Source organism: Mesoplodon bidens, assembly GCF_964165515.1.
Source record: "Mesoplodon bidens genome assembly, chromosome: 5".
Lineage (NCBI taxonomy): Eukaryota > Metazoa > Chordata > Mammalia > Artiodactyla > Ziphiidae > Mesoplodon > Mesoplodon bidens.
This window is the reverse complement of record NC_138161.1, coordinates 51265475-51293421: the sequence shown is the minus strand read 5'-3', so window position 1 is coordinate 51293421 and position 27947 is coordinate 51265475. Positions and strand designations below refer to the sequence as shown.

General features: G+C 36.1%; 1 long non-coding RNA gene across 5 annotated transcripts in view; it reads left to right on the top strand.

The window, feature by feature from the left end:
• Positions 1–27947, top strand: part of LOC308617275 — a 208126-nt gene that overhangs the window by 75786 nt on the left and 104393 nt on the right. For 2 of the 5 annotated variants that reach the window (XR_014015846.1, XR_014015847.1), the window contains one exon: positions 10019–10623. This is a non-coding gene — a long non-coding RNA (uncharacterized lncRNA). Of the gene's footprint in view, positions 1–142; positions 278–1503; positions 3467–10018; positions 10624–27947 lie in introns of those variants that run through there. The other 3 variants (XR_014015848.1, XR_014015849.1, XR_014015845.1) reach the window with 3 other exon arrangements.

The following is a 27947-nucleotide window of genomic DNA, read 5'->3' as shown; positions in this document are numbered from 1 at the left end:
AGAAGGATTTCACTTTTTTATAGTCATATTATCTCACATAATGAAACTCATTGAATCTATTTCTTCATATAATACCCAGATATTTGTCCATATAAATCAGCAATATCATTTAACTTTTATGGTATAAACTATTTTCTCCCAGATTCTCCCAGATCAGAATTTATACTTGCTACTTTGAAGATTTGGATCTTAATTCACTTACAATCCCAAAGACAAGTGGGATGACAGGGGTGGAGAATAGGACAACTGCCATCTATGGTCAAGGTAACTGCCTCAAGTGAGGTCATTTCAAATCACCAGGCAAGGCAGGACTTCTGTCACTAGGCAGGAAAAGAGACATTTTTCTGCTCTTTGGGAGAAAATTTTTGTTTTTTCTGGGTTAAAGTCCTTAGATTCATCATAATTCATCCAAATGGAATTATTATCATTCCACTTTTCAGAGACCTAGTAAATCCTTTAAATTTTATGAGATCTCAGGGGCTGATAAATCCGTATATGTTATAATTAGCAAATAGAATGAGAAATTTCTGCTCTGTTTTTCAGGTTTGGCAACCCAACCTTGCATCTGCAAGAGATATGAGATTCTTTTAAGATAAACATGGGAGCTTTCTTGTTTTTCATTATTACTTAAGCTGAGAATTTAAAACCCTGAACTTACTTTTTTAATTAAAAATTTCTACTTCCATCAGAATAACCAGCACATCATTTGTATTACTCAGTCTTATCATAACAATCAGTCACAATAGCCAGTTGGTCTGCCAGAGCTTACCTTCAATGAGCATATAATTCCAGGGAATTACAGGATAATAATGTTTGTAAATATTTTGGCACACATCTATGGACTAATAGTATCCTATTTTCAAACTTCTAAAACAATGGAGTCAGATAAGCCAATTCTGTGAGTCAGTTTCCTGCAATGTCTCTGGTTACCAAATACTCTCTCAGGCAAAGTTCTAGGTATTTTAAACAGAGAGGGGTTTAATTCAGAGAATTTGGTGGTCAAATGTCATTAGAATTGTTTGGCAAAGAACAGTTTAAAAAACACTAAACCTACGATTTAAAAACCAAATTACTTTGATTTAAAGACCAAATCATTTAATATAGAAGTCAGGAAGCTGCCACTGCTGCTATCAGTGTTGCTACCTCCACAATTAGCCTTCATTTATGACACTGAAACTAGATACTGGAACATGAAGTCTACCTCCTAAACCCACTCATGTCTTTTAGAACTTGTTTAAGAGCTGTGGAAGGATGATTTCTGTTTTATCCCTACCTTTCAAATCTTGCATGAATGCATCTCAATGGCAGAAATTAAATTGTGTCTAGTACCTTAGCCAGAAAGGAATCTGAGGAAAGGACTCTTAGCCCTTGCAATACAGGATGGAGCATGGGAAGGATCTGTTTTACTCAATCATCTCAGCATCACTTGACATAGTTGATTTTTGTCTTTCTTAAAGCACTTTCTGCTCTTGCTCTCCATGAAACCATATTTTTCTGTTTTAGCCCTACATTGCCTGTTATTTCTAAGGATCCTTTTCTGGATGAAGTGAATAATAAAATGGGGACAAAAGAATAGATCCAAGGAGGATAGCTTCAAGATGACAGAGGAGTAAGACATGGAGATCACCTTCATCCCCACAAATATACCAAAAATACATCTACACGTGGAACAGCTCCTACGGAACACATACTGAGCACTGGCTGAAGACTTCAGACTACCCAAAAGGCAAGAAACTCCTCATGTAGCTGGGTAGGGAAAAAGAAAAAGAAAAAAACAAAGACAAAAGAATAGAGACAGGACCTGAACCTCTGGGAGGGAGTTGTGAAGGAGGAAAAGCTTCCACACACTAGAAATCCCCTTCACTGGCAGAGATTGCAGGTGGGCGGGGGTGGGGGGAGCTTCAGAGCCACGGTGGAGAGTGCAGCAACAGGGGTGCAGAGAGCAAAATGGAGAGATTACCGCACAGAAGATCGGTGCTGACCAGTTCTCACCAACCTGAGAGGCTTGTCTGCTCACCTGCCAGGGCGGGAGTGGGGCAGGGGCTGGGAGCTGAGGCTCTGGCTTTGGAGGTAAGATCCCAGGGAGAGGACTGGGGTTGGCAGCATGAATACAGCCATAAGGGGGCTAGTGCACCATAGCTAGCCAGGAGAGAGTCTGGGAAAAAGTCTGGAACTGCAGAAGAGGAAAGAGACTTTTTCTTGCCTCTTTGTTTTGTGGGGTGCAAGGAGAGGGGATTAAGAGCACCGCCTAAACGAGCTCCAGAGACTGGCACAAGCCATGGATCTCAGCGCAGACACCAGTGATGGGCATGAAACACTAATGTTGCTGCTGCAGCCAACAAGAAGTCTGTGTGCAAGCAGAGGCTACTATCCACATCTCCCCTCACAGAAGACTGTGTAGCCCACAACTACCAGGGTCCCATGATCCAGTGACAAATTCCCTGGGAGAACACACGGCATACCTCAGGCAGTTGCAATGTCATGCTGGCCACTGCCTCCACAGGCTCACCCAACATTTTGTACACCTCCCTCCCCCTGGCCTGAGTGAGCCAGAGCTCATGAATCAGCTGCCATTTTAACAGCATCCTGTCTAGGAAAAGAACAGTTGCCCTCAGGTGACCTGTAGATAGAGGAGAGGCCAAAACCAAACCTGAACTCCAGGAGCTGTGCAAACAAAGAAGAGAAAGGAAAATCGCTATCAGCAGCCTCAGGAGCAGCCTATTAAATCTCCACAATCAAATTGATGGACCCTACATCTATGGAATACCTGAATAGGCAACAAATCATGCCAAAATTGAGGTGGTGGACTTTTGGATCAACTGTAAACTTGGGGTGTGCTTTCTGCATCTAATTTGTTTCTGGTTTTATGTTTATCTTAGTTTAGTATTTAGAGTTTATTATCATTGGTAGATTTGTTTATTGATTTGGTTGCTCTCTTCCTTTATATATATATATATATATAATACATGTTTCCTTTTCCTCCTTTTGTGAGTGTGTATGTGTATGCATCTTTGTGAGATTTTGTCTGTATAGCTTTGCTTTTACCATTTGTCCTAGGGTTCTGTCTGTCCATTTTATTTTTATTATACTCTTTAGTGCTCATTTTCATTCATAGATTTACTTCTTTTGGTTTGGTTGCTCTCTCTTCCTTTTGTTAAATTATTTTTTATTTTTTATTTTAAATAATTTAAAAAATATTTTAATTTAATAAATTTATTTTACCTTATTTTATTTTCTTTCTTTTTTTTTTCTTTCTTTTCTTCTGAGCCGGGTGGCAGACAGAGTCTTGGTGCCCCAGCCAGGTGACAGGCCTGAGCCTCTGAGATGGGAAAGCCGAGTTCAGGACATTGGCCCACCAGAGACCACCTGGACACATGTAATATCAAATGGCGAAAGCTCTCTCAGAGATCTCCATCTCAATGCTAATATCCAGTTCCATTCTATGACCAGGAAGTTAGAGTGCTGGACACCCTATGCCAAAAAACTAACATGAGAGGAACACAACATCACACATTAGCAGAGAGTCTGACTAAAATCATAATAAATTCACAGACACCCCAAAACACACCAACGGACACTGTCTTGCCTACCAGAAAGACAAGATCCAGCCTCATCCACCAGAATACCAGCACCAGTCCTCTCAAAGAGGAAGATGACACAACCCACTTAACCAACCTAACCCACTGGGGGCAGACACCAAAAACAACAGGAACTACAAACCTGCAGCCTGCAGAATGGAGACCCCCAAACACAGTAAGTTAAGCAAAATGAGAAGACAAAGAAATACACAGCAGATAAAGGAGCAAGGTAAAAACCCACCAAAAAAACAAATGAAGAGGAAATAGGCAGTCTACCTGAAAAACAATTCAGAGTAATGATAGTAAAGATGATCCAAAATCTTGGAAATAGAATGGAGAAAATAAAGGAAACATTTAACAAGCACCTAGAAGAACTAAAGAGCAAACAAAAAATGATGAACCACACAATAAATGAAATTAAAAATTCTCTAGAAGGAATCAATAGCAGGATAACTGAGGCAGAAGAACAGATAACAGACTTTGAAGATAAAATGGTAGAAATAACAGCCAGGGAGAAGAATAAAGAAAAAAAGAAGGAAACGAATTGACAACACTCTCAGAGACTTCTGGGACAACATTAAAAACATCATTAGAATTATAGGGGTGCCAGAAGAAGAAGAACAAAGGAAAGGGACTGAGAAATATTTAAAGAGATTATAGTAGAAAACTTCCCCAATATGAGAAAGGAAATAGTTAATCAAGTCCAGGAAGCACAGAAAGCCCCATACAGGATAAATCCAAGGAGAAACATGCCAAGACACATATTAATAAAACTATCAAAAATTAAATACAAAGAAAAAATATTAAAAGCAGCAATAGAAAAGCAACAAATAACATTCAAGGGAACCCCATAAGGTTAACAGTTGATCATTCAACAGAAACTCTGCAAGCCAAAAGGGAGTGGCATGGCATATTTAAAGTGATGAAAGAGAAAAAAATACAACCAAGATTACTCTACCCAGCAAGGATCTCATTCAGATTCGAAAGAGAAATTAAAAACTTTACATAAAAGCAAAAGCTAAGAGAAGTCATCACCACCAAACCAGTTTTACAACAAATCCTAAAGGAACTTCTCTAGGCAGGAAACACAACAGAAGTAAAACACCTGTAATAACAAACCAAAACATTTAAGAAAATAGTAATAGGAACACACATATTGATAACTACCTTAAATGTAAATGGATTAAATGCTCCAACCAAAAGACATAGAATGGCTGAATGGATACATAAACCAGACCAGTATATATGCTGTCTAAAAGCGACCCATTTCAGACCTAGGGACACATACAGTCTGAAAGTGAGGGGATGGAAAATGATATTCCATGCAAATGGAAATTGAAAGAAAGCTGGAATAACAATTCTCATATCAGACAAAATAGACTTTAAAATAATGACCATTACAAGAGACAAAGAAGGAAACTACATAATTAACAAGGGATAAAACCAAGAGAAGATATAACAATTGTGCATATTTATGCACCCAATATAGGAGCACCTCAATATTAAGGCAAATGCTAACAGCCATAAAAGGGGAAATTGACAGTAACACAATCATAGTAGGGGACATTAACACCCCACTTACAACATAGGACAAATCATCCAAAATGAAAATAAATAAGGAAATATAAGCTTTAAATGATACATTAAATAAGATGTACTTAATTGATATTTATAGGACATTCCACCCATAAACAACAGAATAAACTTTCTTCTCAAGAGCTCATGGAGCATTCTCCAGAACAGATCATATCTTGGGTCACAAATCAAGCCTTGGTAAATTTAAGAAATTTGAAATTGTATCAAGTATCTTTTATGACCACAAAGGTATGAGATTAGATATCAGTTAGAAGAAAAAATATGTAAAAAATACAAACACATGGAGGCTAAACAGTACACTACTAAATAACCAAGAGATCACTGAAGAAATCAAAAAGGGAATCAAAAAATACCTAGAAACAAATGACCATGAAAACAAGATGACCCAAAACCTATGGGATGCAGCAAAAGCAGTTCTAGGAGGGAAGTATATAGCAATACAATCCTACCTCAAGAAACAAGAAACTTCTCAAATAAACAACCTAACCTTATGCCTAAAGCAATTAGAGAAAGAAGAACAAAAAAACTCCCAAAGTAAGCAGAAGGAAAAAAGTCATAAAGATCAGATCAGAAATAAATGAAATAGAAATGAAGGAAACAATAGCTAAGATCAATACAACTAAAACCTGGTTCTTTGAGAAGATAAACCAAATTGATAATCCACTAGCCAGACTCATCAAGAAAAAACGAGAGAAGACTCAAATCAATAGAATTGGAAACGAAACAGGACAAGTAACAACTGACAATGCAGAAATACAAAGGATCATGAAAGATTACTACAAGCAACTATATGCCGATAAAATGGATAACCTGGAAAAATGGACAAATTCTTAGAAAAGCATAACCTTCCAAAACTGAAACAGGAAGAAATAGAAAATATAAACAGACCAATCACAAGCACTGAAATTGAAACTGTGATTAAAAAATCTTCCAACAAACAGAAGTCCAGGACCAGATGGCTTCACAGGCAAAATCTATCAAACATTTAGAGAAGAGCTAACACCTCTCCTTCTCAAACAACTCTTCCAAAATATAGCAGAGGGAGGAATACTCCCAATCTCATTCTATGTAGCCACCATCACCCTAATACCAAAACCAGACAAAGATGTAACAAAAAAAGAAAACTACAGACCAATATCACTGATGAACATAGATGCAAAAATCCTCAACAAAATACTAGCAGCGTCCAACAGCACATTAAAAGGATCATACACCATGATCCAGTGGGGTTTATCTCAGGAATGCAAGGATTCTTCAATATATGCAAATCAATCAATGTGTTAAACCATATTAACAAATTGAAGGGGAAAAACCATATGATCATCTCAAAGGTGCAGAAAATCTTTCGACAAAATTCAACACCCATTTATGATAAAAACCCTCCAGAAAGTAGGCATAGAGGGAACTTTCCTCAACATAATAAAGGCCATATATGTCAAACCCACAGCCAACATTGTTAAGTGATGAAAAGCTGAAAACATTTCCACTAAGATCAGGAACAATGTTGTCCACTCTCACCACTATTATTCAACATAGTTTTGGAAGTTTTAGCCACAGCAATCAGAGAAGAAAAATAAATAAAAGGAATCAAAATCTGTAAAGAAGAAGTAAAACTGTCACTGTTTGCAGATGACATGACACTATACATAGAGAATCCCCAAGATTCCACCAGAAAACTACAGAGCTAATCAAAGAATTTTGTAAAGTAGCAGGATATGAAATTAATGCACAGAAATCTCTTGCATTCCTGTACACTAATGATGAAAAATCTGAAACAGAAATTAAGGAAACACTCATTTACCATTGCAACAAAACGAATAAAATACCTAGGAATAAACCTACCTAAGAAGACAAAAGGACTGTATGCAGAAAACTATAAGACACTGATGAAAGAAATTAAAGATTATACAAACAGATGGAAAGAAATACCATGTTCTTGGATTGGAAGAATCAACATTGTGAAAATGACTGTATTACCCAAAGCAATCTACAGATTCAATGCAATCCCTATCAAACTGCCAATGGCATTTTTCACAGAACTAGAAGAAACGTTTTCACAAGTTGTATGGAAATACAAAAGACCCCGAATACCTAAAGCAATCTTGAGAAAGAAAAACAGAGCTGGAGGGATCAGGGTCCCTGACTTCAGAATATACTACAAAGCTCCAGTATCAAGAGAGTATGGTACTGGCAAAAAAAAAAAAAAAACAGAAATATAGATCAATAGAACAGGATAGAAAGCCCAGAGATAAACCCACGCACATATGGTCATGTTATCTTTTATAAAGGAGGCAAGAATATACAATGGAGAAAAGACAGCCTCTTCAATAAGTGGTGCTGGGAGAACTGGACAGCTACATGTAAAAGAATGATATTAGAACTCTCCATAACACCGTACATAAAAATAAACTTAAAATGGATTATAGACCTAAATGTAAGGTCAGACACTATAAAATGCTTAGAGGAAAATATAGGCAGAACACTCTATGACATAAATCACAGCAAGATCCTTTTTGTCCCACATCCTAGAGAAATGGAAATAAAAACAAAAATAAACATATGGAACCTAATGAAATTTAAAAACTTATTTACAACAAAGGAAACCATACACAAGACGAAAATTCAACCCTCAGAATTGGAGAAAATATTTGCAAACGTAGCAACTGACAAAGGATTAATCTCCAAAATATACAGGCAGCTCATGCAGCTCAATATTAAAAAAAACAAACAACCCAATCCAAAAATGGGCAGAAGACATAAATAGACATTTCTCCAAAGAAGAGATAGAGATTTCCAACAAACACATGAAAGGATGCTCAACATCACTAATCATTAGAGAAATGCAAATCAAAACTGCAATGAGGTATTACCTCACACCAGTAAAAATGGCCATCATCAAAAAGTCTACAAACAGTAAATGCTGGAGTGGGTATGGAGAAAAATGTACCTTCTTGTACTGTTGGTGGGACTGTAAATTGATACAGCCACTATGGATAACAGTATGGAGGTTCCTGATAAAACTAAAAATAGGACTAACATATGATCCAGCAATCCCACTACTAGGCATATACCCTGAGAAAACCGTAATTCAAAAATGGTCATGTACCACAATGTTCATTGCAGCATTATTTTCAATAGGCAGGACAGGGAAGCAACCTAAGTGTCCATCAATAGATTAATAGATAAAGAAGATGTGGCACATATATACAATGGAATATTACTCAGCCATAAAAAGAAACACAATTGAGTTATTGTTAATGAGGTGGATGGACCTAGAGACTGTCATACAGAAAGAAGTAAGGCAGAAAGAGAAAAACAAATACCATATGATAACATATACATATGGAATCTAAAAAAAAGAAGAAAAAAAAACGTTCTGAAGAACCTAGGGGCAAGATAGGAACAAAGACACAGATGTAGAGAACAGACTTGAGGACACAGAGAGGGGGAAGGTTAAGCTGAGACGAAGTGAAAGAATGGCATGGACTTATATACACTACCAGAAGTAAAATACATTGCTAGTGGGAAGCAGCTGCATAGCACAAGAAGATTAGCTTGGTGTTTTGTGACGACCTAGAGGGGTCAGATAGGGAGGGTGGGAGGCAGTCACAAGAGGGAGGGGATATGGGGATATATGTTTATGTATAGCTGATTCAGTTTGTTATACAAGAAACACTAACACACCTTTGTAAAGCAGTTATTCTCCAACAAAGATGTTAAAAAAAAGAAGAAGAAGCAAAGGTCCATTAACTTTGATATGATTGCAGGGAAGTCTTCTCCAAATAGATACCATTTAAATGGGATACACACATACAAATATGGGTGGATTTTAGGAATAACACCAATATTTTTATTTCTTTCTTTCTCCCTTCTTTCTCTTCTGTGGTGACTGTGGAGACCATATTCTTAAGGTGGTAGCATCTCAAGGTGGAATTCCTTGGCATGCTTGCATAACTTCTTGAAGTGAGGTCACACAAGATAGGTAGGGGGTAGGGGTAGGCCCCCTACCTATCATGAAGAACGGTATGGACTGTCATATTAAAAATAAATAAATTTTACTTTGTTTTAAGCCACATAAACCAAAAGGGAGTGTCTAGCCTGTTTTTTTCAAGAAAGTTTGAGATTTATCAGAAAATAATGCTAGAAGGGGACAAGAAAAATGTGGGCATAAGCAATAAAGTGATTGTCATGATAAACAATGCAATTTATGTCAAATAAGAACAGGTGGTACTGATGGATAGTTACAAAGTGATAACTTCAAATATGTTTATGACATTGATGGGTATAGTATTTTGAGGGTATTTGACCAAGTGAGAAGAAGAGTATGAAATGCTGTTTTAAGTGTATGTTTGCTGTTGAGGGTTGATGGGATGTTCATTTTCTTGTGATATCAAGATTGAGTGCTTGATAATAGAAGTGAATGACTGAGGAAATGTAAAGGAGAAATGAAAACACCAACTATGAGAAGATCAACAAACTAAGTCTAGAGGTTCATGGACGATCTTTTTTTTTTTTTTTTGCGGTATGCAGGCCTCTCACTGTTGTGGCCTCTCCCATTGCGGAGCACAGGCTCCAGATGCGCAGGCTCAGCGGCCATGGCTCACGGGCCCAGCTGCTCCGCGGCCTGTGGGATCTTCCCGGACCAGGGCACGAACCCGTGTCCCCTGCATCGGCAGGCAGACTCTCAACCACTGCGCCACCAGGGAAGCCCAATGGACGATCATTTGAAAAACATTCATCTATTCCAATATTTTAAGATTTCTAGTTCTATTAGTAGATGAAGCCAGAATAGCAGAAATCTTCTACTGAAATTCTCTTGCCTGCTTGCTCTCTTTATTCTACAGACTTTTTGGTGAAGCAATGATAATGCTGCATATAAAAACATGGGCATTGGTGTCAGACTGCCCAGCTTCTGATTCTGGTTTAGTCATTCAATAGTTTGGTGGTACTTGCAATTGGTAAGTACTTGGTACTTATTATTGAAACACTTTTTTTCTGATGTATAATTAATTTTGAACATTAAATAAGGACAATGATTTTGAATATCTTGGTTATTATATTACTATAATTATTGTGTAATATTATGGCTTCCTACTTTGTTTGATGACTTGGCATTAATATTCACCACTAAATTTACGGTAGGGTCATTGGCGAGGATGTTATCCACTGTATCAGTTATTGTTACCCATATAACTCCTTACTTCACACACACACACACACACACACACACTACAAAAACAGAAATAGCCTTCCAGATTGAAATGCCAAAAGAAGTTTGCCTCCACTGATAAACTCTTGTTTATTCTCAAATTCTCCACAAGTCATGCTAAAAAATGTTCAATCCCTTTTAGCTTTGGAGACTACATAATTAGAGTCAAAATTGTGGCTTAACTTTAATGTAGGAAAGGACTCTGAGAATATCGTATACACACTCCCTTTCCTCCATTAATTATCACCTTTCTTTTTATTTTAGATTTAATATTTATTCATATTTATTGAATACATTTTCTAAGTCACCTCATTCTTCTGTGTGTGCATATATGTATATTAATAATATCGATATCCTAGATTTTGAAACCACAAATTATTGAAGAAAAATGGTTGTCCAAAATAAGAAGATTTCTACTGCTATAGAAAGATTTTTTTTAATAGTAAAGGGTTTTTCATTTAAGGACCAGGATGAAGCAGTTCTCCTTTTGTGAGGAGCAAGCTGAACCTGTGTTCCAATACAGCTCTTGCTACAGGTCCCATTTTGATTTAAAAGGTTAGTTGGGCATCACCTATTGACATTGCTTCTTAATTTGGTCCAATCTATATTATAATTATTATTTCTTTACATCGTGATTCCTAGAGTCTAACGAGGGTTCTAGAGCTCTTCTCTTGATTACATTTATATGATGCTTTAATGGTAAATGTAGATGAAAAAAGATAAGGTACTACTTCCTACTCTACCATTGAAACAAGCAGATATCATTTTAATAATGTCCTATTTCCATCCCTGCAAGTAGAGCTTGCTGCACTGTGGCTGAGACACTATGTTAAGTAGGACAACTGTGAGCATCTTTGAGAAATTGCTCAGAGATTAAATGTCTCTTACTTTTCATACCAGCAAATGATTTCATCTTTGACCCATAATTTGACATTCTAAACATAGGATGTTCTGTATTTTAGTATTAAGTGTGATTAAGTCCAGTGGATTTCATTCAATTTCTGATTAATTTTGACACTGGGTAGGCTGAGCATACAGCACTGAATTTTAAGCCTATGTAAGTTTCAAGGAAGGCAAATACAGAAATAAATAAAGTGCAGTTCCTATCAGTCCCGACAACAACTCTGTGAAGTCCCACACATGATAAACCAGTTAGGGTACTCATAAACTGTTCTCTTCTGGAGAGATTTGTATTTAGTTTTATGAGACATTTGTTGTATACCTACTGTGTGGAAAACAATAGGCTCTTAGAAGACAGAAGAAATGATAACAAAATAGTCCAAGCTTCAAGGAGCAGTTTTTGTGTGCAGAGTATTACCCAAGTTCCGGGGGAAAAAATCTGTTCTTTATAATGTATACCTGATGAAGTAACTTTTTGTGAATTTATAAGTAATAGAAAACTACAAGTATGTACCACTTGGCAGTGAGGTAACTTTAGGAAATAAGAGGTCAGGGGCTTAAGAAGCCTAAGTCAAGTTCAAATTCACCATGCATTTGCCTACTTTTTGAGTTCTCTAAAATTTGTCCCTTTGTATATTATTCAGTCTGATTTTCCACTGAATTTATATACATATTCTGATTCTTTTAGGCTTATATTCTTTAATTCATTCATTAAAAAATGTATTGAAATAGAAGAAGAACCAAATGAGTGGAGAGGTATTTTATGTTCATAAACAGGAAGACTCAATATTATTATGCAGTCCATTCTTCCAACTTGATCTATAGATTCATTGCAATTTCAATCAAAATTCCAGCAAGTTTTTTTTTGTTATTGACAAACTGATTCTAAAGTTTATTAGGAGAGGTAGAGGACCCAGAATAACCAACTCAATACTGAAAGAGAAGAACAAAGTTGGAGCACTGACACTATTTGACTTCAAGACATTCTACAAATTTATAGAAAACAACACAGTCTGGTATTAGCAAAAGAATACATGCATAGATCAATGGAACAGAATAGAGAGTTCATAAATAGCCCCCCTTAGATATAGTCAACTAGTATTTGATAAAGGAACACAACTAATTCAATGGAGAAAAAGAAGTCTTTTCAAAGGAAGGTTTTGGAACAACTAGATATCCACATTAAAAGAAAAAAAGAATCTAGACACAGACCTTATACCATTCACAAAAATGAACTCAAAATTATTCACATACCTAAATGTAAAATGCAATACTATAAAACTAGAAGAGAGTATTGAAGAAAGCCTAGATGACCTTGGGTTTGGTGATAATTTTTGAGTTACAATACTGAAGGCACACACTACTATGTATAAAATAGATAACCAATGAGGACTTACTGTATAGAAAAGGGAAATCTACCCAATATTTTGTAATAACCTATATTGGAAAAGAATATGAAAAGATATAGATGTATGTATAGAATTAATTTGCTTTACACCTGAAACTAACACAACATTTAAATCAACTATACTTTATTTTTTTAAATGGTCTTAAAAAATACCAAAAACAAGATCTATGAGGGAGGAATTGATAAACTGGACTTCATTAGAATTAAAAATTTCTACTCTGTGAAAGACATTGTGAAGAGAATGAAAAGACTCATCACAGACTGGAAGAAAATATTTACAACAGACATATCTCATTGAAAGACTGTTATTCAAAATATATAAAGAACTGTTAAAACTCAACAATAAGAAAACAATCAACTCAGTTAAAAATTAGGGCAAAGACCTCACCAGACATCTCACTGAAAAAGGTATACAGATACTAAAGATGCATATGAAAATGCATTCCACATCATATGTCATCTGGAAAATGTAAATTACAACAACAGCGAGATAGCACTACACACCTATTAGAATGGCCATAAACTGGAACACTGAAAACTCCATATACTGGTGAGGATGTGGAACAGGAGCTCTCCTTCATTGTTGGTGGGAACAAAAATGGTACAGCCACTTAGGGGGATAGTTTGGCAGTTTCTTACAAAAGTAATCATATTCTTACTATACTATCCAGCAGTCTTGTTCCTTGGTATTTACCTAAAGGAGTTGAAAACTCATGTCCACACAAAAACCTGTACATCTTTATTTATAGCAGCTTTTTTCATCATTACCAAAACTTGGAAGCAACCAAGATAACCTTCAGAAAGTGAATGGATAAATAAACTGTGATACATACAGACAATGGAATATAATTCAGTGCTAAAGAGAATTGAGCTATCAAGTCATAAGAAGAAATGGAGGAAACTTAAATGTATATTACTAAATGAAAGAAGTCAGTTTGAACAGGGTACATACTGTATGATTCCAACTATTTGACTACCTGGAAAAGGCAAAACAATGGAGAAGATAAAAAGATCAGTGTTTGCTGTGGGTTAAGAAGGAGGGTGTGATGAAAAAGCAAATCACAGAGGATTATTAGGGCAGTAAATGTATTCTATATGATACTATAATGGTAGATACATGTCATTATACATTTATACAAAGCCATAGAATGTACAACACTAAATGTAAACTATGGTCTTTGGGTGATAATGATTTGTCAATGTAGGTTCATCAATTATGTTCATCAACTGTAACGTGTAGCACTCTGGTGGGGCATATTGATAGTGGTGGAGGTAGTGGATGTGTGGGGCTCTTTGTAGTTGATGTTCAATCTTGTCGTGGACCTAAAACTGCTCTAAAAATAATGTCTAGCTAAAAAGAAAAAAAACAATAAAAAATTAAGTCTGAGGTGGTGAAAGAAAGAAAATGATAAATATGAGGGAAAATTAATGAATCAGAAAACAATTATTTATTAGAGAAAGTCAAAAATTGGTTCTTAAAAAAAATTACTCCATGGTAAGACTCAATAAAATATAGCAGAAATACAAAAGCTCAGTGTAAGGAATGCAAAATAAGATAGTTATACTGTCAGACAGTCAATGCACATATAATACAAGAATATTATGAGCCATTTTACATGGATAAATTGAAAATTTTAGATGGAATGGATAATTCCTGGAGAAATACAATTTAGAAGACTTATATCATAATGAAGAGATAATTTTAAAATCCTATTATTTGAAGGAAACTTAATCCATAATTAAAAGCTTTTCTGCAAAGAAATTTCTAATCCACATACTTCTCCATCAAGGTAATATTATTCAAAACTTTCCAGAGAATAGAAAAAGAGATAATTGTATTCTATTGGTCTTGTAAGACCAACATAACAGTGATACAAAAACCTGACCAAATATATTGCCATAAAAGAAAATTACAAGACAATCTTCCTGTAATCTTGAATATAGTTGTAAAATATTGCAAACACACTTAGAGATAAGTAGGTAATATATGGATGTGTCCTTTTAGCCATGTAAAGAAATGTAGTCAGTACTCTGAGAGTAATGGATGGGCTTTGGAGAGTTTTAAGATGAGAAGATGTTATGTATGATTCTGTATAAGGAATATGATATAATAGTAAAAAACATATTTGCTACACATGATTCCTTCACTCAATATTTTATACTCTGAAGAAATAAAAGCTATTACTTGTAAAAGAGGATACTTGAAATATCAACATTAGGTAACACTGGCTACTACAGTATAGGAATTTATTGCAGAAAAATTCAATGTGGTATTTAGAAGATAGGGAATGTTTGCTGAATGGAAGAAGAGAAAATAAACTTTATTGTACATAACCTTAGGTGATATCATATACTTACAATAACTAGTTGGAGAGTAGAAGAGAATTTATTCCTGGAAGAGAAAAATAATAGGGGCAGATGAATTAAAACAGTAATAAACTGTGGGCTGTGAATCCATAGCTCCTAGGGTAACTCTTTACACATTAGAGACCTTCAATACATTTTCTGATAAGTGAGTTTATCCAGGCACCCGGGACTCCTCCAAGGGCCTCGAGGGGTTACATGGAACAGAGCAGATGGGAAAGAAGCCTACCAGGCACCAGAAGGAGTCTCAAAACCCAGTTCTTCTGAGATCTGCCTATACTTATTATTATTTCTTTTCTTCTACTTACTTTGGATTTAATTTGCTCCTTTTCCAATTTTCTAAGTGGAAAAATTAGATCTTTCTTCTCTTCTAATATATGCATTTGGTGCTATATATTTCCCTCTAAGTACTGTTTTCACTGCATCCCATGGATTTTGGTAAGTTGTTTTCATTTCCATTTAGTTCAAAATAGTGTTTAATTACTCTTGAGATTTATTCTTTGACCCACATCAAAGAAATTTGTTGTTTAATCTATGCATATCTTGGGATTTGTGTAGATAACTTAGATAAAGATCTAGTTATCTTTCCGTTACTGACTTCTAATTTAATTCCATTGTGGTCTGTATGATTTCTATACTTTTAAATTTGCTAAGGTGTGTTTTATGTGTCTGTATTGTGGCCTGTCTTGGTAAATATTCCATATGAGCTTGACAAAAATATATATTATGCTGTTGTTGTATGAAGTAGTCTATAGGTGTCCATTATATCTAGTTGACTGTTGAGTTCAACTATATCCTTAATGATATTTTTGTCTGCTAAATCTGTCCATTTCTGATAGAGGGGTGTTGAAGTCTTTGACTATAACAGTGAATTCATCTATTTCTCCTTGCGGTTCTATTAGTTTTTACTTCATGTATTTTGACACTCTGTTGTTGGGTGCATACACATTAAAAAGTGTTATGTCTTGGAGAATTGACCTCTTTGTCCTTTTGTAATGCCCTTCTTTAACCCTGATAACTTTCCCTGCTTGGAAGTGTGCTTTGTCTGAAATTAATATAGATACTAATTAATATTACTTTTGGATTAGTGTTAGCATGGTACATTTTACTTCATTCATTTACTTTTAATCCTTATGTGTCTTTATGTTAAAGTGGATTTTTTTAGACAGCAGGTAGTTGGGTCTTGTTTCTTGATACACTGCCAATTTGTGCATTTAAACCATTGATAGTCAAAGTGATTATTGATATAGTTGGATTAAAAACTACCATATTTTTTAGTATTTTTCTGTTTGTCACCTTTGATCTTTATTCCTATTTTTGTCTTCCTCTTTTTTTGTGTCTTTTGTGCTTCTAATTGAGCATTTTTATATGATTTCCTTTTTTCTTAGCAAGTTCATTTTACTTCTGTTTTTACTTTTTTTAGTGGCTTCAATAACATTTACAGCTAATTCAAGTCCACTTTTAAATAACACTATACTGATGCACAAGTAATGATTACCTTATAGTAATAAAATAATCCCTATTCCTTCCTTCTGTCCCTTTTATCATTGCTATCATTCATTTCACTTATATATAAGCACATATATATATATATAAGTACACATGATTGAATACACTGTTACCATTATTATTTTGAACATACTGTTAACTAACAGATTATTTAAGAATAGGAAAAATAGATGTTTTAATTTTACCTTTACTTATTCCTTCTCAGATGCTCTTCCTTTCTTTATACAGATCGGAGTTTCTGACCTTTATCATTTTCCTTCCCTCTAAAGATTTTTTTGTAACATTTCCTGCAAGGCATTCTACTGTCATTATTGTTTCAAACACTTATTCTGATCCTTTCTCTCTTTCTTCTCCTTCTGGAATTCTCATAAGGCATGTGTTATACCTTTTTCAGTTGTCCCACAGTTTTGGATCTTGTTTTTTTTTTTTCCTTTAGTCCTTTTTCTCAGTGCTTTTCAGTTTCAGTGGTTTCTATTAAGATATCTTCAAGCTCAGAGAACCTTTCCTCAGCTGTCTCCAGTCTACCAATAATGTCATGAAAGGCATTCTTCATTTCTCTTTTCTCTTACAGTTTTTTTTCACTTCTCTCTGAGTGAGCTTGTACCACTGATCTGTGAATTTCACACAGACTTCTCAATTTTTGACCCTCTTCATTGGCCCCCGATGGCTAGAGTGGGCTGTATTTGGGTATATCCTTTCTTCCCCATGGAAGGCTAGAGGGGTCTGGAATTGGGTTTTTCCTTCCTCCAGGTCAATTAAGTTCTGATTAACCCCAGCAGGTTAGGTTCTAGGTAAATAATTTCACCTGAGGGCAGACATTTTAAAGACAAACAGGGTGCTTTGGCGTATTTCAGAATTGTTCCTTTTCCTCTCCTCCTGCCAGAAGCACAAGGGGGTTTTTCTCTGCTATTCACTCTGAGAACTTCGTCGTCCATCTCCTGGAGGTAAGACACAAAAGTGTGGGGATCCCCTGATGTGAAAAGCCACAGAGTCTTTTTTTTTCAGTCTTGCTTTTTCCCATTTTACAGATAATCTGAGACGCAGGTAAGTTTTGTATTGTATTTATTTTACCTCAAGGATGTCCTTTAATATGCGTTCTAGTAAATGGTATTGAATTTTCTGTTTTTGTTTGTCTCTGAAAGTTTTTATGTAGCTTTCCGTTTTGAAAAATATTTTCATTTGTTACAAAGTTCTTGGGTTGATGTTTTTCTTTCGGAACTTGAAAGATGCTGGTCAGCTGTCTTTTGGCTTGCATAAAAATTGAGTTGAGTGTTGGTTTGGTTGTAGCTGTAGTTACCCTTGCTGTTTAGTTTGCTTCAGATTTTTTCAGGGTTACCTTGTGCATAGGGTGCAAGTTTGATTGTCAGAGGATTTTTTTTTTCTCAATGCTCCTGTTCTCCTATTATGTTTAGACTTTCCCTGTGTGCTTCCACATCAGAATAGGTCTCTCTCCATATCTCTTACCCCAGGGCCTGACTGCCGCATAAGTCAGCACAGAGTAGCCTGGTGGTAGGGGCAGGGAGGGCTTTCTCTGTTGTCCTGTTCCAATTTCAGGCTTAGATTGTCTTGATGTTCCTGGTTCTTGGGGATGGGCTTTCTCTAGGATCTTGCTCTGGTTCCTTTTGCTAAATGCCTCTAATAGCCAGAGTCTGGAGAATCTCTAACCCTCCTTCCAAGGGTAGAAATGTTTTTTGTTTTTGGTGCCCCAGGTGCAGCTGTTTGCTCTTTCCCCTCCTCTTTCCCCAACTCACAGCTCAAGGATTGTTTTTTCCCTGTAGGAGAGACGTTTCCAAACGGAACTTTGTGCTTTCCTGCAGTGGCAGCTGCTTTTCTTGTTCAGGCTTGAACCACAAAGGGGGCCTTTTTGTAGTGTCTCACTCTGCTCAAAATTGTTTTTGTTGGGCTCCCCTGGTGGCGCAGTGGTTGAGAATCCGCCTGCCGATGCAGGGGACACGGGTTTGTGCCCCGGTCCAGGAAGATCCCACATGCCGCGGAGCGGCTAGGCCCGTGAGCCATGACCGCTGAGCCTGTGCCTCCGGAGCCTGTGCTCTGCAACGGGAGAGGCCACAACAGTGGGAGGCCCGTGTACTGCAAAAAAAAAAAAAAAAAAAAAAAAAGTTTTTGTTGCCCTGTGGTGACATCCATGGAAAACTCTGAGTGTAAAATCCCTGGTATCTTGGGGGCTTGGGAGTTCTATATTCTCAGGTTATCCCGCACTTGGTTTTTAAGAATTTGTTAAAATTTTTAGCTAAAATCTTTTTACTGGCTTATATGTCAGACCAGTTTTCCTGCTATGTTCTTCCCCAGATAAGACAGAACCACTTGTATTTCCTTGAAGGTGCCTGTCTTTCCTCAGATTTCAGCCTACTTTTTCCTCTGTGACCTCAGCTACCTTATTAGCTAAGAACAAATTATAATTTTGTAGATTATTTGGCTTTTTCCTATTGTCTGAGGGAAGCAGTGCTCTTTCTACATTTCTATATCTTAATGGGAAGCCAGTCCTTTCTAGAGAAGTTTTTGTTCAGCTGGAATCCATTAAAACTGATGCCTGCTTCATATAATGGGAAAGTTACTCACACTTGTGTTGGGCTCTTGAGATCACTACTTTCATTAGCAGTTGTATTGGCACCACCCTTTGAAAATTTAGGTCTTTAAAAGAGCAGAACACAATTTTGCTACGACCAAAATGTGTATGTGATGCCATTTTCTAAACGTGATGCCTTTGGCATATCATTATTAAACTGAAAGTTTTAAGTTGCATTTTATTTCTTATTGGTAGAGTGACACATTAAATGGATGTTCTTATGTATAAAAAATCAGAAATTATAAAAATAGATACTTTAACAGTCTCACAGTTGGAAATCTGATTTTATTACCTGTTCACTTAAATTTTGGAAATTTTATTTATCTTCAGAACATTTCTGAATATGAGTACAGTACTTCCTTAGACAATCAATTAATTTTAGCACATCAGAATTCTTAATTCTAATGTATTACATCATTTCCACTATATTTCATCACTCTGGCCACTATCACATTTAACTTGATCAGTGTCAAAACTACTTGAAAGTTCAGTTTATATAAAAGATACTAATGCACTCTTGACTTCTGATGAATAGAGTAATAGTCTAATGCACTCAGAAAAATGTTTTTTTCCCAAAGCTATTATGAGTAATAGAAGTATTCTATATTTTCCCAGTTGGGTCAAAACACTAGAAGCAGAGTGACACTTTAAAAATATAACAACCATATATAATGAATGTGTTATGGTCTCACATTATATTTTTATGCTGTCATTTTCAAGAATTGGATGAAGAAATGAGTAGTCAGTTTAACCATGTGATACTTATTTGTGAGCTAGGTGTTCATTAATTCAGTGTATATGTTGAGTGGGTTTTATGACAGGTGCTGTTGAAGGAACTGTGGAGTCAGCAGTAACTGAGAACAAGCTCTGCTTTATGTATAGCTCTCCATTTTTTCAACAAAAATTAAAAGTACTTCACTTTTATATTAATTTTGCTGATGAGATATCAAGTGTGATAGCTTTGTCATTTATAATTTTTAGCAGCTGACTGCAGATTCAAATGCTATATCATTTCTCTAGCATATATAAATATACTTCTTTGTATTTGAACAGTTTACAGGATTGTATATTTATTTTCTTCTCTAAGGTTGTCTATAAAATTGAGGAACTAAAATAAAACATAAAATAATTGATTTGGGCTTCCCTGGTGGTGCAGTGGTTGAGAGTCTGCCTGCCGATGCAGGGGACACAGGTTCGTGCCCCGGTCTGGGAAGATCCCACGTGACGTAGAGTGGCTGGGCCCGTGAGCCATGGCCACTGAGCCTGCGCGTCCAGAGCCTGTGCTCCGCAACAGAGAGGCCACAACAGTGAGAGACCCGCGTACCGCAAAAAAAAAATAAAAATAAGATAAATAATTGATTCAACTTTAAGCAAAGTCTTATGCAAAGTTTCATTTATTGATTTGCCCCTTTTGGTCTGACATATTTGTGTGGCTCTTCTTAGCACTCTTGTGTGCATGAGACAATACTAGGTTTTTGACAGTCTCAGCAATATGACGAACAGGTCTCTTTATCAGGTCTAGATTCAAGGTTACATTACATTGTGTTGGTTTTTGGTTTTCCTGGGGTGTGCTGAAGGCAGATCTTACTAGCTTTGTGAGAGCCAAATTTTAAATTTTCCAGAGATTTGAGACCTGGGTGTCTAATAATTGGTGGCTTAAAATCTGACACACTGAAGTATTTTGTTACTGTGTATACATTTTATTGTTGTGTTTTGGAAGCTCTTATTAATGGTGATGGAGTCCCCAACACCATGCCCACATTAAAAGTCTCTAGAATGATTCATGGGACTTAAATCTTCAGGAGTAAAACTATATTTTATTACACAGATGTAGTTAGGGTAAACAGCTGGATCAGGGAAAGAAGCATAAGTAGGGTGTGGAGGAATCTATCTGCAGTCTTTCTTATGCTCTCTACCTCTTATTAAGTGTCACATGGAGCACTCTTTCCTAACAATGGAAATGTAGAAACATGTGTGCTGTTTTTGCTGAGGGAAGCTGACTAGAGACTCATTTCCTAGATTTTTATTGGGAGCTGGTCACATAGGCACTTGCTGCCTAGCACATACCAATCTTCCAGACTCCCAGGAAAGTGGATGTAGTTTAAAGCACATTGCTTGCTCAAATACTGCAGACATGATATACGACCCTTATCATTTTGGGAAATGGTAGGAGTACCCTCAAAATCCAAGTTCCCAGATACCAGCCAATGGCCAGTCTTGAAAGTAGGCCTTCTAAGGACAGCAGTCTTGGGCCACCTATGTTAACTGTTTTCTGCACAGTTAACTTTGTTTCTAGTAGCCTAGTTGTAAAAAAAAAAAAAAAAAAAAAACTAGTAATAATAACCAAATTTATAACTATTGATGTACCTTAATTAGAATAATCAGGTTAGAATTATTAATCAGATTTTAGTTGTTTAATAGATCTTTATTGGAGTATAACTGCTTCACAATACTGTGTTAGTTTCTGTTGTACAACAAAGCGAACCAGCCATATGCATACACATATCCCCATATTCCCTCCCTCTTGAGCCTCCCTCCCATCCTCCCTATCCCACCTCTCTAGGTCATCGCAAAGCACTGAGCCTATCTCCCTATTCTAAGCTTCTGCTTCCCACCAACCATTTTACATTCGGTAGTATATATATGTCGATGCTACTCTCACTTTGCCCCAGCTTCGCCCTCCCACCCCAAGTCCTCAAGTCCATTTTCTATGTCTACATCTTTATTCCTGTCCTTCAACTAGGTTCATCAGTAACTTTTTTTTTTAGATTCCATATATATGTGTTAGCATACAGTATTTGTTTTTCTGACTTACTTCATTCTGTATCACAGACTCTAAGTCAATCCATCTCAATATGAATAACTCAATTTCATTTCTTTCTTATGGCTGAGTAATATTCCATTGTATATATGTGCCACATCTTCTTTATCCATTCATCTGTCAATGGACATTTAGGTCACTTCCCTGTCCTGGCTATTGTAAATAAAGCTGTAATGAACATTGTGGTACATGACTCTTTTTGAATTATGGTATTCTCAGGGTATATGTCCAGTAGTGGGATTGCTGGCTCATATTGTAGTTCTATTTTTAGTTTTTTAAGGAAACTCCATACTGTTTTCCATAGTGGCTGTATCAATTTACATTCCCACCAACAGTACAGGAGGCTTCCCTTTTCACCACACCCTTTCCAGCCTTTATTGTTTCTAGATTTTTTGATAATGGCCATTCTAACAAGCGTGAGGTGATACCTCATTGTAGTTTTGATTTGCAACTCTCTAATAATTAGTGATGTTGAACATCTTTTCATGTGCCTCTTGGCCATCTGTATGTCTTCCTTGGTGAAATGTCTATTTAGGTCTTACACCCATTTTTTAACTGGATTGTTTGTTTTTTTGATATTGAGCTCCATGAGCTGTTTGTATATTTTGGAGATTAATCCTTTGTCGTTTCATTTGCAAATATTTACTCTCATTCTGAGGGTTGTCTTTTCATCTTGTTTATGGTTTCCTTTGCTGTGCAAAAGCTTTTAAGTTTAATTAAGGTCCCATTTGTTTATTTTTGTTTTTATTTCCATTACTCTAGGTGGTGGATCAAAAAAGATCTTGCTGAGATTTATGTCAGAGTGTTTTCCTATGTTTTCCTCTAAGAGTTTTATAGTGTCTGGTCTTACATTTAAGTCGTTAATACATTTGGAGTTTATTTTTGTATATGAAATTAGAATGCTACTTAACATCATTCTTTTACATGTAGCTGTCAAGTTTTCCCAGCACCACTTATTGAAGAGGCTGTCTTTTATCTGTTGTATGTTCTTGCCTCCTTTGTCATAAATTAGGTGCCCATATGTGTGTGGGTTTATCTCTGGGCATTCTATCCTGTACCATTGATCTGTATTTCTGTTTTTGTTCTCATACCATACTGCCTTGATTACTGTAGCTTTGTGATATAGTTTGAAGTCAGGGAGCCTGATTCCTCCAACTCCCAGATCTTATTAACCAGGTTATCTTTCCACTCTCTACTCCAGTTCTGGTGACTAGATCTCCATGCTCCTTCACTGTGCTTGCCCCATTATTCATTTTATACATGTACTCCTTCAATAAACATTCACTGCTCTATATGCCATCAACATAATTCAAAACATACAACAGAGAGTACCACAAAATACCTTCTATAAAGGAACTTACACTCTTGTGTGATGAAGATGTGCTTATTGGAATATAGGGATTTTCAACTTGTGCTTAATACTATGAAAAATATCTAAGGGGAAGAGACAGTGACAGAGTTGTTTTTGAGTTAGTTTATATGTTGTTTTCAAGGAAGGCTTCTCTGGACATTTGAACAGAGAAGTGAAAGAAGTACATGAGTAAATTATACAGATATCTAGAGGAGGTTCCCTCCAAACCTTCCATGTTCCAGAGGTAAAAACTGATGGAAGAAAAGCAAGGAGGTCAACATGGCTGATGTAGAATAAACAAGGTAGAGAGTTAGCCAACAGGTGACATCAGGGGCATAAGGGGAAAATGGTAAACATTTTGTAGGGATTTGTAGTTCTTGTTAACATCTTTAAATTTTCCTCTGAATGATAAGAATCCTGGAGACTTTTTGGGAAAAAAAAAAGCGTGATATGATGTTATGCACATTTTAGAGTCAGAGCAAATAATAGGTTTAAGATGAGAATGGAATATTAGGAGAGAATATACAAAGACAATATTAGGAGTATATTGCAATAATCCAGAGGAAAAGATGGTGTTGAGGATCATAATAGTAGCAGTAAGTGAAAGTGGTAAGGAGATTTGGGTTGGGTATATTTTGACTTCAGAGCCAATAGGAAAAGAATAGAACAAAGAGAATCTTTTTGGATGTTATTTTTAAGGTACTTTAAGGTTTTTGGTTGAAGTAACTGGAAGAAAGATGTTGATTTTAATTGAAATGAGGAAAACTAAGAAGAAGCATGCTTTGGAGTGATCAAGAATTTATATTTGGATATTTGGATACATATTTGATGACCAAGTGGAGATGTTGCATGAACAGTGGGATATAGGAGTCTGAAGATGGGTGGAGGTGAGGGCTTGGAGATCAAAACTTGGGAGTCATCAAATTAAAGATGACATTTAAAGCTATGGGAAAGGAAGACATCACAACATGTAGTTAGAAAAAGTTACAAGGACAAAGCCATGGGGCATTCTAATTGGTACAAGAGTGGAGGATGAGAACTATCTGCAGTGGAGGCTGAAAGAAGCAGTCAGTAAAGATAATGAAGAAAAACTGGTGTTGAGAATCAGTGTGAAGAAAGTCTTTCAAGAAGAGGTGATCAACATTGTCAAATGTTGCTGATTGTTTCTATTAGTTGAAGTTTGAGAATTAACTGACAGATTTAAGGTAGATGATTCTGATATATACAAGAGCAAATAATATACATTATATTAATGATATAAATTAGTATGGATTCAAGAAAATAGGAATGTAAAGATGGACTATAAATACAGATGGTAGCTTCAGAAGATTTGTGGGGTCAGGAGGAATTTTTTATAGGTACTGATATAGCATGTTGATTATGACAAACTGTTCAAGAGAGAGGAAAACCTGATATATCAGAAAGTAAATGATATCATAAATAAGTGACATAGGATGGAATCCAATGCATAATTGGAGGGATTCATCTTGGACAGGAATACTGATTCACAGCAACAGCAGAAGAGAAGGTAGAGTATATGAGAACCACAGTAGGTGGGATGGTTGATGTGGTGCTGGGTGTTTCTGAACACTTCTATTTTGTCAGTGAAATGTTTACAAGGTGAACATATGAAAATAAAGAATTCCCCGGGGGCAGGATGGTGGAAGAGGTTTTGTTAATTTGAGGAGAAAGGAAGGTTGGGTGTCTGAGTTGACTAAGGAAATACAATGGGATTGAAATTAAGGACAGATTCTGAGATACGTGATCAGGAATTTAGAGTTAGTGAGACAGTTCAGGTCTTTCAAGAAGCAGATGCCAAGCTGAGATTAAACATGTAAGATAGTTATTGGGGAAAATGCCTGCAAAGGGTAAAGGGAAGGGTTAAGCATAGGTGAGGGGAGTCTTCAGGCTGAGATGCAGGTCTGACACTGAAATGAGAGGAAAGACAGGAAAACTAGATAAGAGAGCTTCAGACTGCAGTGCAGATCTGAGAATGTCTTGATCAGGCCAGTGTGAAGTCCCCAGCAAAGGTTGACTACGGGGAGGGACCCATGTTGGGCAGAAATAGCCCAGCTATAGTAGTCTTGTCATATCCAGTTATTGGCCAGGAGAAGCCTAAGGGAAACCCAGCTTTGGTGTGAGCCTCAGAGAGAACATGTGGGTGCTGCAGGCGGAGGCTCTCAGTGTGTGTTCACTGTAGTAGGTTCTCCTGAAGGGAGAGCTCAGCTGCGTGTGCATGTCCATGGCTGACACTTTGGATTTGGTTGTGTGTTCCTCCAGCCGTGGTTAGCTGCTTTGATGTATTTGAGGAAGGAAGTAGAATGTTAAATTTAAGTTGATTTGATAATTTACGGAGCAGTAATATGAAGGAAAAGAGGGATAAGCAAATTGAAGCATAACTAAGCAATTGAAAAGAGGAAGCAGAATCTAAGCTGGTTATGGACATGAGTGCCTGATGGAGCTACAATTCTCCCCATTGCAAACAAGAAGCTGAAGTATCTTTAGTAAGGCTAACATCCTCAATTCCTTAATTTTCTTTGCAAATTTCAGAGTACGAAAGTATAAAAGACTTAATCTCATATATATGTGTATGTATAGAAAGAAAATTTCAAAAGTTATCAATTTAAGTATATACATATTGTAAGAGGAGAGACAAGAATTTGTTACTTCCTGGGTAGGTTTCAATTCCCATGTGTTTCTTACACTCTTAACTACACTGAGTTTGATTTTAATTTTCTATATCTGTCGTAGCATGGGCCTTAAATTCCAATGAATTACTTCATCATATGCTCAAATGAAGAGGAGAAAATGACTGCATTGAAGTGGTTATATTGGCAGATGATAATGCAGCTCTACAAAGTAGTGCTTTGCTATGAGAATATGAAGTACTTTAGGGAATTTAAGGTTTTCCAATGACTTTAGGTTTAAACCCCAGTGTAAGACCAGCTTTGAAACTACTGCAAAACCTGGATTCCCATTTAGTTTACCTCTGTTTGTCTATTTGGATCCTCCACTTTCTCAGTGAGTACTGTGGAGCTAGCAAGCCCTCACTTACCTGTGACTTTGCCCACCAGATGCCAAGTTCTAACTGCAAGACTGGAATTTAATCCATTTGTCCTGGGTCCATTGCCTCAGTTCTTTTCTACTTCGATGGTCAGGTCTATTTTCACATCTAAACTTTCTTTAGTATATCTTGTCCTGGCTGTGTCAGATATATTCATAAGTAAATAATAATAGTTATAATTAGTACTGCTGTCATCAGTAAATGCCAGGAAGTAAGTCCTGTTCTGGGAGCTTTAGAAATATTCACATTCAATCCTCATTAACAACACTATATTTTATTATTATTGTTATCTCTATTGACAGAGAAAAAATGAAGCACAGGTAATATAACTTGCCTAAATTTATGCAATAAATTGTGGAGCCACAGAGAAACCAAGCTGACTACAAATTTTTAATTACCATCTTATACCCTTAATGCTAGACACTAAATATATCAATTTATAAATGCCTCATGGCCCACATTTTCAATACATTTACAGATTTATCTCCTCTTGAAGTTCTCAATTTTAATACATAAAGAAACAGCACTGTCTACTTACAGAAAAAAATGATAATCATATGTCTATGCAAGGCCATCATTAGGTATTTGATTTCTTTCGGACCCTTAACACATGGCTTAGTGGTCACATTTATTGATGCTTCAGGGTAACTACTTTTGGTTATGGCTATAATCATAACCCGCAAACAGAAGTGTATGTAATTTTTTTCCTTATAGTTTCAAGTCCCATTTTCATTAGAATTATTGCTATATGGCTTGAGGCTTTTCAAATCATAAAGCTGGTCTCCTAAATCAGAAACAGAAAGGACTCTTCAACGGGATGATATATGCTTCCAGATGTGTATGAGAAAATAAAGCAAAATTCTTGTTAAAGGTTGATTTTTAGCTATTTCTCTTTCTTAGTCTGAGTTGTGCTTTCTCAAACCTATTGGAAAATTAATTATTTAAAATTGCAATGGCTGAAAAGCAAATTGAAACTTTAGTAAAGTCAATGATAGTTTTTTGCTGCTGAAGCAAACCAATTACCTGTCAGAGACATTGTCCTGTTTCTTTAACACTTTTCTATTCATCAGTTGTAGCAACTCTTTCTGAATGTCATGAGGAAATAGGATACAGCATTTAAGTCAAGGATTTCATTTTAAGTAAAGTATTTTAATTGGTAAAATTAGAACATCTTTTCTTGCTTTGCCTCAGTCTTTGCAGCAACTGAGTTTGTTTTGTTCTACACAGAATTTTTTCCCACTGAATTCAATGTTACATAAGAGTATTCATTTCACTGGCAAATTATTGCAAAACTAAAGGTGTCCCATTAATTTTTCTCTTACATAGGAATTCATAAAACAATTTGAACAAATCAGGTTTGGAATAATTTAGGAATCAGTTTTTCAGGAAAAACATAATAAAAATCTTAAACTTGATACATATATATATTGTAAGAGATATTTTCTATTTTTAAAATGTTTCTGATTTTGATATGAATAGTCTGGGTATGGAGAAATAAGTTAAAAGGAAAAACTAATGCTTTCATATCTGTATTCTATGTTCCTTACATATCATGCAACTGAT